The following is a 10,351-nucleotide window of genomic DNA, read 5'->3' as shown; positions in this document are numbered from 1 at the left end:
CAAAAAAGATGTTGGATAGCATCTATCTAGGCAGACCTCTTGGGGATAAAGCGTTCTATATTTCTGTCCCGAGATCACCCTCAGGAAGAGGTGATGTGCAGTGAGAAATAAGATGGCCAAAGCGGTAATCACTGTGCACTCAGCTATAGAGAAGCAATAGATGTTGCAGAAACATCTGCTGGAGGAAGTGTTCACTGTGTGGAGCTCAGTCTTTGGTGTCACATCAAGGACAGTCACGTTTTTCACAGAGAGCTGCTCTGTCAAGATGGGTTGAGATAAACCAAAAGCTCTTGGGGGTAAGACACCAGTGCACTTGCAAATGGGTTACAATGTACAAGACCTAAATCCCGATTCCCTCATGATCATTGAATATCCTAAAGCACTTATTGTTAATTGGCAGAATGTCAGACCAGTCTATTAAATGTCAATTGCTTCAAGTATTTTTAAATCATTGTTTGACTGGTAGCAGATTTTCACATCACTGTTGACGCTAAAGAGTACTAGATTTCTTTGTTATGTTTCTTCTAAGTAGCTAATAAGACTAGATCAGACAAATGCCCTTCACTGGACTGAAATAGCTCTATCAGACAGATTCAAAAAATGAACAAATTAGCCGATTTGAAACCCTGCAGCAGTTTTGGTCTCCTTTTATATGGTTTAATACTTAGTTAAAGGGACAGTTCACCCAAAAATTAAAATTCTGCCATTATTTACTAACCTTCGTGTCATTCCAAACCTGTATGGAACGCCATGAGTGTGAGCAAATGATGGTCTGGAACGACATGAGGGTGTTAATTGTACTGAATGTGCACTTGTAGCATATACTTTAAATCTTATATTTAAAAAAAATGTACTTGCAGATAATATAATATTAATGTAATAAAGGGCCACTTAAGTGTACTTACACGTTCATTTGCCCTAAGTGTTCAAGTAGGCATAAAGACTGTAGAACTTTGGATTACTCGATGGGACACAGTTATAGTCTTGCAAAAAAAGTGTTTACAGAGCTTTTATTTATTATATTTTCAATACTTTGCATTTTTAAAATAAACTTCTACATGTCTGTTCAGTAGTCGCTATGTAACTAAGAGAAGAAACAAATTTAAAATTGTGGTGCTTCTGTGATAAAAACAGTTGCAAATGTTGTACAAAATAGGCCTACACATAACATACTCATCTTTGCACCAATAAAATGTGCAACACTTTATGTTTTTACAACCAAATTATATTTATCTAATTAATTTAAATTAGAGTAGAATGTTTTCCTCGACATCTTGCGATTTCGGGGCACATGAGTTCCCGAACATAATGCATGATGGGATACGCTTAAGGTGAGATAGTGTGGGTTTAGTGTGCATTAAGGGCACTGCACTTTGTCTTTTTTAAGATATGGGACAGTCTTGCGCACTTACTTCATGTCGTGTGCAAGTGTGGGTATTTGGACAAGGCACTTGTTCTAAACACACTTAAGTACACTTTTAAAAAGTGGTCTTTTAAATAATGTCAAATTAAAAGTTTTACCTTAATATACATTTTAAATCATCATTTTTTAATATTCATTTGTCATGCTTTAAAGAAGTGTTTTGATGTGTTGATTAACATACTAAAGCACATATAACATGTGTAAAGTACTTGATTAGAATTTTAACTGCAGTGTTATTCAATATTACATTTAAAGTTTATATATATTTAAAATGTACTAAATTACAATATGACAATAATAATGGCATTTAAATATATTAAATATATAACACCATATCATAAGACAATAGAATTATGAAATTGCATATAAAGATGTACTTAAGTCTTACTTGAGGATAAGCACTTTAAAGTTCAGCTGGATGCATTTAATATAAATTTAAACTATAATACATTTTCATTTAGTTGCAATTAGCATGCATTTAAGATAAAAAATACAGTATATTGTTTTTAAAGTATATTATTTTTGTAATAAGTAAAATAAATTGCAAATAGCTTAAAATTAAAATAAAAAATCTTTTATCATATCTTGAAATACACTTAATATACTTGAAATTGTTTCAAAACAATACATTTAATATGTATTTAGTACGCAATTTAAATATATTTCCTTTTCACCTGGGTAGTTTGAAGCTTGACAATCTATTTCAAAATAGCTTCCACAACACTGTTATCAAGTAAAAGCCATTAGGTGAAAAAAACAAGAGAAGAAACTGCATCGACTGCACAATGAAAATGTTTGACTACAGACTCCAACAATGCTGTCTTTATAGGTGGTAAACCCCAATCTTTGCCTATGTAGACAAGTATACTTCCTTTAAAACCTTAATTAATTTGAAAACCAATTAGACTTTGACAATACCAAATAAGATGGCTAAAAGATACGAGGTTAATACAAGTGCTGTGAGATTTGATTCTGCCGGTTAAACTTTCAGACAACAGTGCTCTCAGGAATAGTGGATGTGTCAATCTCAGATAACAGTGTCTGTGACTCAGCTCTTTTAGCAGGAGCTGTTTGTGTGTAGCGAGCGAGACATTGTAATGCCGCTTTCCGCTAGACCGAGTCGCATGCGGGGAAAGCTGTAGGTAGAGATCAGTTACGAGCTTTTCAATAAAATCAATTCCACATCCTATCGAAACTAGCGCTTTCTGAAGGGAACAGATCGCTGATAAACTGCACAGTCAAACATGACATTTACAGCTGAGAAATATTGCCTTGTATCTGAAACATAAAACATGCCTGGGGGGACATTGTCCGAGAGTGATGTATGAGACTAATGCTTGCATTGGTTAATGTCATGTTGGCCATTTATCAAGGATTATTTCTGGAACCGCAGCAATCTTTTGATGTGCCATTTGACATGTAACCGGTGTGGAGAAGTTTCCTGCTGTTGCGCTCCAAATGCGTTTCCCGTGGTTAATCTAAAGGCCGATGTGGTGCCGGCCCATGTAGCCTACGGATCATAACCCCAAGTGTCAATTATTGCCTTACAGTTTTTTGAGAAGTTTGCTTTCTTCTCTCCCAGATATTTTGTGGCTCACCACATACTGAGATGACTCAACGGCAAACGTCGTATTCCCAGTGAGCCGAGGCAGGCTGCCTCTCCCACTGACAGCAGCCATGGGAAAGATCAAGCTCTCACACACACAGCCAGTGACAGCGATGAAGATATTTATTTGCTGCCTGCTCCGTCTGAGAATGTGGGTCAGGGGCAAGGCAGTAGCACACCCTCAGCTAAGCTGCCTGCTGCGCTCCTCATGCACCTAAAAGTGACGTTAACCCTCTGTTGCCAAATCTGGTGAGACTTTTGAATCAGTCTTAAGGTGTGGTCATACTTACCGTTGCTTTCGTGGGCAAAATACAGTTATTTCAATAGGAAACCACGTGTTCTGGAATTTTGCATGAGGACGAGAGATTTTCCCACGGTCTGAAAGTGAGTTCTGTTCTGTGTGAGTTGTAGTTTATGGGTGCTTCTCAAACGGAAGGCTGCATCCTAGTGAGTCTGTGTCCTTCCTAGACCAGTCCTTCTGAGGCTTGTAGGCTAGACTCCCCCTCGGCATTAAACGCTAGAATGAGACTATGTCTATGTCACACGCTTCTGCCCCCATGGTCATGACACGAAAATACTATTAAAATTTTATTTTGGAAATATACTGGCTTTCAGTGAATGAGACCAGTCTGAGTTAAGTGATTAATTTACACCAAAATAAAAAATAACATGCCTTAATCTCCGAAAACATTATTTTTGATCATACATTTCATAATAAACTCAACTAGCTCAGTTCCGGCTCATTTTCCATCTGTTATTTTTTGTGAATTGGAATGTATGCAAAGGATTGTGGGTAATTGAAGGATGCGAAGGATACATTTGATGCATCCTTCACAATGAACTGAATCAAGGACGCGAAACGAAGGCTGCTTTCCAAGGATCCTTCATATTGAGACGGCCCTCTGTGGCGCAGGATGACGTGGCAGCCAAGATATGCAGCCTTATAGGAAGCAGCAACTGCACATTTAAACTAACTAAATATTTATGAGTAACGTGTCTTAAAGGTATAGTTCACCTAGAAATTTAAATTCTGTTCCCTCACCCTCATGTTGTTCCAAACCTGTATGACTTTCTTGTTTCTGCTGAAAGTCAATTGAGTCGCTTTTTGTTAGGATATAAAAAAAATGTCATTCTCAAATCAGTTCAAAACATTGATCAACACTAAGAATGAAATGGTTAACAGTTTGACAAACCAGAATAAAAATTCCTGATGATTAGTACTACTATTTCTGATTTTAATTACTATTAAAACCGCATTTGATTTCTGTGATTTGAAAAAAATGGTGGTAAATACTGTTCAGCATTAAAGCAAAGTTAACAACAGTCGCACGCAGGTGCAGCATGGTTTCGTTTTGTGTGAAAACATGGCGGAAGGCAGAGTGCTGAGAGAAATTATATGAAAGAATGTATGAATTAATGAATTCTAGGAATGTATAAGGGGGAACCGACTGTATTCAGAAAAGTTTCGATTGCCATTTTTCTTCCTTCTGTGTAATGCCTAATAAAGTAGGGTGTTTCTCAAAACCAAGAATGCAAAGAACGGACTTGTGTTCTTGGGGAGAACGCTCTTGCTAGTTGTTCTTGGAAGAATGAACTCACAAGGTGACGAGCACACAGAACGCTGCTGACAGTTTGAGACGATGTGTTCTTGCTGGTATTGCGCAATAATACCCCCGTACAGACGCCGTCTGCAGCCTACCCAAACATAACGAGAATCATTGACGATAACAGCCAGGCTTTATCGCCCAAGCCTACCCTCAGCTCAAGGGATTACTCTACAACTGTACACTACAATGGAATGTATATTCATAACAATAAAGCAACGCTTATGGAGATTCTCACTTCCGAAAACGTTTGAGCACATTTTCGATTCGCATTAATTTTCGTAAAAATGCCAATATTTGAAATCTACACAGTTGATTTCTCGCATCAAATGTTCTCAGAAGTGAATTTAGTGATGAAATAGCGTACGAAATTGTAGAAAAATTTCTTACTGTATTGACCTGCCTCTCCTTCCTCGAATGCCGAAATGAATGCTGGGATATTTCTGCCGTCAAGTTCACACAAGTTACCAACCGATGCATCCTCTGTAAAATGGGCGTGTCAAGAACACTTCCAGGATTTTTAACCGTTCTTGCCAAAATGCAAACTTGTGTATTGGGACAGTACTTGGGCAGCGACTGATGATGTTTCTTCACAAGTCAACAAGAACACAAGTACAGACAAGAACGCATATTTAGAAACGGCCGTAGTGTTTATCAGCGCAGCACTGCTTTGTTTACGGAGGTTACCAGTGAAACAGCTCTATTTCTGCTGTTAAGTGCCACCTACTGTCAGGGAGTGGATTTACATTTTCATTCAGCTTGTCTGCCATAGACAGATAGGGATCCAAATTAACAGTATTGGATCAGGGGAGGGAGTGGTGAGGTCACCGTCTCCCGAAGAGCTCGTTCCTCCATCCCTGGGTGGCCCGTCTCAGGGACGCTTGTGCTTGCGCTTGCCACCTGACCTTGTAGCGCCTGAGATGGGCTGGGCAGCCTGCCTGAGGCCGGCTCCACGCTGACGCCCTCGGGGACGAGTGCTTTGGCCTGGTGGACCTGCAGCAACGCCATGATTAGGGCGAACAAGGACAAAAACCATAACAATAAAAATATAGTTCGTAATATAAAATAATAGCAGTACACACCACAACCATAAAGCTAAAAGCACAGAGAAACAATATCATTGTAATCACTTTCAGAATGATTTTTTTTCCCAGCTGATGAAAGTTAAAGGGGTGGTTGATTATGATTTCACTTTTCTAACTTTAGTTAGTGTGTAATGTTGCTGTTTGAGCATAAACAACATCTGCAAAGTTACAATGCTCAAAGTTCAAAGCAAAGGAAGATATTTGCTTTTAAAGAAATCGTTTTTTAAGGACTACAACAAATAGCTGGTAGGGACTACACAAGCTTCCTCCCGGGTTAGTGACCTCACTATTCCTAAAATTTACATAAACGAAGATGGTTAACTCCACATCAGCTACATAAATTTAAACATAAACAAAAGTTCGAAGTTTTTGAAATTTTCAGGACACAAGCTGTTGTTGCTCCGCCCCCTGTGCCGGGAGCAGCAGCTCATTTGCATGTAAAGGAACAGACACAAAAAGGGTGCATTTTTGCTCACCCTCAAAAAGTGACAATTTTAACATGCTATATATAAAAATATCTGTGGGGTATTTTGAGCTAAAACTTCACATACACACACTGGGGACATCAAAGACTTATTTTACATCTTGTGAAAAGAGCATTATACCACCCCTTTAAGAAAAACACTGACAGCCAATCAGAAACCATCCTGCTTTAAAGAGCTTGAGCATTTAAAGCAGGAGACGACAAAACTGCAGCGCACGTTTAGAATAAACAATATCGTCCACTGGTGTGGACGCTAATACAGTTATCGTTATAGTTATCTTAATAGTTGAACTGAATAGTGAACAGGCCTTCACCATACATTGTTAAGGTGTGGCCACATTAGTGAAATTTCGACAAAATTTCACAGGCAATGTTAAGGCATGATTTATGAAGCACTGCTCACACAGACGTTGATTCTAGAAATCACCTCTGAGGCTCTTACAAATAATAAACAAGTGGTAGTAGCTCAACTATGAGGAAACTGTGTGGTTCTTCTATTAAGACCACATTTATTTCACCCAGGAGGATATTTACCACAGCACTGAAAGCATTAAAGTTATAACACTTGTATTTTGCGCTGACCTACCCTTTCTAAGAATTTATGACCAATCAATGAGCCTCTCAAGAGGAACTTCATGCATGAACTTACAGACAGCAACTGAGAAAACGTGTATAAATAACTCCAGTGCTTTTTCTCATGGGTGTTTTTGCCTTTTCATTAGCTTGAGATGTTCACAGTTATGATAATGAAATGCACTGGTAATTAATAAAGAGGTGTATGTAAAAATAATGCCACCAACACAAATGTATGCTTAGCAAGGAGTTGATGCAGATGTTATTCACAGAATACGTCAGGTTCAGTCATCTCTGTAAAGGCATTAAAACAGATGTAACACTTCAGTGTCAGTGTTACACGTTACAGTAATTCATATAATCACACATTATATTTGTAACTAAATTTTGACATTCTGAAGAAATGAAAGTAGTGTGAATGCTAGGAGGTTGCTAGGGTTTTCTGATTGGATAGTACAATATTTAAGGTTAGCGTTTTGTTCAAATCTTTAATGCTAAGAACGAGCAACATTAATAGTACTGCTTCCCTTAGCAAGCACTACTAATTATAATTGGATTAGGTGGATTAATACTTTCTTATTAGTCCTAAAGGTTCTTAGGGTCCAAAAATGGAACAAAAGTGCAAGTCATCTACTGTAGCACTTCCCCTCATTCCAATGCAACACGAGCTCAATTATACACTAACACGCTGCTGTTTCTGCTCAGGCTTTTTCTCATGTTTCCCTTTTTGTAATTAGGTTTGGCACAGAATTTCACAACATATGTTTCAGCATTGCCAAACCACGAATCACGATAAAATGTGCTATCAGGTAATTCATCCTCAGCATGAAAAATTGGACTATTTTAGTGATTATGCGAGGCAGAAATCGAATGTTTCTATATAAAGTGGTGTCTATAGCACGCCCATGAACAGTGCTAATTGGACACTTCATAAAGCAAATCTGTTTCAGGGAACATATAAAACACAATTCAACTGCTGTTTGAACATTAATACCTCTTTTTTTTATTAAGACAGTACTGCTCCATTTCTGTAAAAATGTATTTTCATGGTCAAATACAAAGTGTAATCCAGAACATGTAAATAATTACACAAGAATACAAACTACAGAGATGAGACAACATATCTGACATAAAACCTGTGAAAACAATTAAAGACAGCTCTGAATAGTACAGGTTGTCTAAAAATGGAAAATGCATTGTAGATTCATATCTTAGATTTATTTTCTTTAAATAAACCTATCATCTGCTGTGACCCAACTATACAAAGTAATATGAACATTTACACAGTGCACAGCATCTTAATGCAAATAAAACATGTCGAACATGTTTTTTTTCTGCGTGATTTTTCAATAATAATAATTTAAAGTCTTTTCTTTCAGATATGGGGCATCACTTTTGCATTCGACCTGAGATGCAAAAAATGAATTCATAGACAGACCTGAGACGGCAGAATCAAACCTACATTGAAGGTGTGTTTATGTGTGCATGTGTTTTTTTTTTCTTATTCTTCTTTAGGTTTGGGCAGTTTTAGATCATTTACCATTTAACTTGTGAATAATAAAATTCAAGTAAACAGCAAAAAGAAAGGAAAGGAGGGATTTGGCCGTAGATGTTGGTGGATCCGCTGTGGAAACTCTCACCATGTTATGACTGTTTGTAGCCCTCACTCCTTATTTGACATGTAAAATAGCATCATGCCATTACAATTACAGTATAATAATTGAGCAAAATGATATAGTATACATTTATGAATGATTTTTTTTTTCTTCACATGCATGGTGGTGCACAAAGTTAGCATTCTGTCATTGAATGTAGCAACAATTCAGAAGTTTGGAGTCGGCAAGATTTTTGATAACACCTTTTTTTAAAGCTCCACTAGATATTCTACTAATTATAAGTAACTTTGGAACTACAAGTCAACTAACTCTCATTAAAGTATTAGTAGACTGTCTACTTAATATCTGCTAACACTTCATTTTTATTGTACCCCCCCCAACAGACATATAAGTAACTCTGCAACTCTGTCAACTTATTCTATAACCTGAACTCTAACCTAGACCATTACTAATAGTCCAATGAGAGTTAGTTGACATGTAGTTGCAAAGTTACTTATAGTTAGTAGAGTAAAGTGGACCATTGAAATAAAGTGTTTCTAAATTTTTGAATGGTTTTCAAAGTATCTTATGCTCAGCAAGGCTGCATTTATTTGATCAAAAATACTGTAAAAACGGTAAATATTATTAAAATTTAGGTAAAGCTGGATTTGCTGATTTGGTGCTTAAGAACTATTTGTTATTATTATTGATGTTGAAAACAGTTGTGTTACTTAATAAAAAAAAAATGTTTTGTGGAAACATGGTAGGCTACATACTTTTCATATTTGAACAAATTGTTCAAAAGACCAGCATTTATTTGAAATATTTTTTGTTGTTGTAATTTTTGATGAATTTAATGAATCCTTGCTGAATAAAAGTATTCATTTCTTTAAAAAAATATCGTATTGACCCCAAATTTTAACTGTAGTGTATGTCATTTTTTTAGGGGGCATCATTTAACTTTCATTTACTTGATTCTCAATCAGTTTAGTGTTGTAGGCATTCGAAACATGATATGTTTAAATAAATCTACTGTCTGTATAAAACCACAAAATTCTGTACAACATACAATGACAATCAAAAGGAAAGTTTCCGTATAACCAAGTATAAAGATTGGCATTAGCTACAAGAGCCTCGCACAAATATACCATCATTTAATAGCGTTTTCAAATCTAAATAATGCTCACCTGCCAAATAATCTCAGGAGTAACACTAAGAAAAAAGATAACAAGCAAACGAACAAAAAAATAGCACTTAATAATACACAAATTCATGTAAACGCTATGACCAAACAATTTTGTCACAAGGACTTTACAATGTTGAACGTACTCTCAAAAATGCCCCCATGTAGTCAATCACAAACAATACGCATCTGTCCCATTGTCTAAAACACTGAACGCAGGGCCAAAGATATGAACAATGCCTGATATGAGTGTGATAAATCACCAATATATACTAACTCTACAATAACGTAATAATTTCACTCTCTATACATCTATAATGAGAGTGAAGAAACATTAGTGTCCCTGTGAAACTTCCCCAACACATACATCAAGTGAAAATAAATCACGTTTGATGAGATGAACACAACATTCAGGACTCGCTTTTAGAAACTATTGCATTATTGTAGAGTTATTACATTCAGTCTGGCATCTACACATGAGCTGGATTGAAGGAATCCAGAATAAGAGCTGCTAACCGAAACAAGAGGGCACAACTGTGAGTATGGCTTACAACATACAGGCTCCATCTATTTCATTATTACGAATATTTTTTTTTAATGTCACTATGAGAAGCGCACAGAAGCACTAACAATAGTTGGAGAAACTCACTGACCTCGACCTCATACTGAGCCTACTGAATGAGAACAGGCTAAAAATGAAAGCTATTTTACACTCTGATAGATATGTTTTGTTTCGTAGAAGGGGACATCTTTGTGACGGCCTTCCTGTACAGCTGAGTCAGGAGCCGTTCTGCTCTT

Source organism: Scardinius erythrophthalmus, assembly GCF_964197995.2.
Source record: "Scardinius erythrophthalmus genome assembly, chromosome: 7".
Lineage (NCBI taxonomy): Eukaryota > Metazoa > Chordata > Actinopteri > Cypriniformes > Leuciscidae > Scardinius > Scardinius erythrophthalmus.
Note: the sequence above shows the minus strand (reverse complement) of the source record.